This window comes from Olea europaea, unplaced genomic scaffold (assembly GCF_002742605.1).
Source record: "Olea europaea var. sylvestris unplaced genomic scaffold, O_europaea_v1 scaffold939, whole genome shotgun sequence".
In the NCBI taxonomy this organism is placed as follows: Eukaryota; Viridiplantae; Streptophyta; class Magnoliopsida; order Lamiales; family Oleaceae; genus Olea; species Olea europaea.
In genome coordinates, this window is record NW_019267882.1 from 313,040 (window position 1) to 315,014 (window position 1,975).

Sequence of the window (1,975 nt, forward strand, 5' to 3'; positions counted from 1 at the left end):
TACCCAAGAATTTGATTATTTACAATTTGGCCCAAAATTTTGATATAGTGTAAAGGTCGGCACGTGCACGTGCACGTGCCGTGTCGGCCGGTCGGACGGACGGCGGCGGCGCGCGCGTGTGGGTTTATGACCAAACCCAATGGGATATAGGTCTTCCCCCTTCCAAAGACTATTGGTACCCCTTGGGGCCCAAACCCAATTCCAAACTTCCACCTTATAAACCACACCAAAGTTTCCTAACTTTCCTATGTGGGATAAGTGTTTGACAAATCAAATTCTTCCATAATCCTTAGTTTATGTGGGTTACTTTAACGCTTAATATTTCATTCAATTTTAAATGGTTTTCGATAAATAAATATATCACGTTAATCATCTCGCGGAGTAGAACGTGAATATGCTAGGTCCCGTATTATTTAAAAGGTGGGTCCCACTGAAATTTGGGCTCAAAGTTGACCCATTAAACCATTTTTTCCAACAGATTTTGGATCCCAAATTCACTCCAGTGTCAATTCCAAGGCTTTCGAGTGACAAAAAATGGGTTTTAAAAGTGAGAAAGAGAAATGGGAGAAATAGGAGAAAATTGATGTTGCTAACGAGATTGGGGAAGAAGAAGGAGAATTTGGTTATGGGGCATCCCCACCACTCAAATTGACTGATAGTTATATAACGCAAGCTATTCCAAAACACTGTTGTGATAAGGATCCATAGAGATCTATGAGCTATGTGGCTATTGTTTTTGGGTTAGCATAAACAATGATTCATTTGGCCTCTTTATTGATTGCTCGAGGAAGAGATAATTTAATCAATGATTCTTGAACTTTGATATATTTGTTACTTACTCATCGATCTTTAAAAAATCACTTGTTACTCACTGAAATTTGTTATAGATTACTACTTGTTCACCAAAATTTAAAGGGTTACATGTTGCTTGCCAAAGTTTAGATAAAGTTATTCATTGCCCACTAAACGTTACCATAGGTAAAATTGATGGAAATGATATGGGTGATTAATTAATAACTTTGTTTAAATTTGGGTGAGCAACTAATAACTTTTTAAATTTGGATGAGCAAATAGTAATTTTAACGAAGTTCAATGGGTAAAAAATAACTTTTTAAATTTTAGTGAGCATGTACTTACTATAGCAAAGTTCAGCGACCCTTGACTAAATTAACTCCTAAAGGAACCATGTTTTGGGCATTCTTCGCTCTTGGCCATGATTAGTACTCCAATATATTCCATTATTTTTCTTTATTTTTTTGGTCTTGATTTAACTTCTGCATTTATTAGTGTGTATATAGGGGCTACATTAGTGCTTAATTTTTATTTAGATGCTGATATGTGGATATAGTTAGGGATGACAACGGGGTGTGTATGGAACAAACTGCCATTCTCACTCTTGTCCTGTCGAATATTTTTCTCATCTTACCCCCTCCCCATACTTGGTTAAAGCAGGACGGGATCAGGGCAGGATCGGGGTGAAGCAGTACAGCTCTCGGCTCCATTTGTCGCCCCACTTATTTTTTTTGTTTTTATTTTATTTTTTATGTATTTAGTTAGTAAATATTATTAATTTTTTCAATTTGTTAAGAACAATTTATGCTCTCTTAAAAATGATGATAAAGCTTTTATTTTTGTTTAATTAAAAACTTAAAATTGAAATTAGCTTAAAAAGGGGCAGGGATTGTTTCTCACACTCGTCTTGTACCCGTTTCGAGACAATGCCCCCCACCTAATCCCCGTCCCATTTGAGACGGGTAGCCGCGGATATCGAGTTGAACGGATTTTTTTGTCATCACTAAGGTATAGTTTTATGATTTATCTTTTACATAGAATGACAAATGCTTCATCACCATGGGCATGAAGATAAACTTCCCTAGTTCTGAGGAAAGGTATTTTAACATCTTAATTTTATGCTTTCTTTTCGATTTGCAAACTCTTATTCCTTTTTATCTTAAGAGATATTCGTCATCTTGAT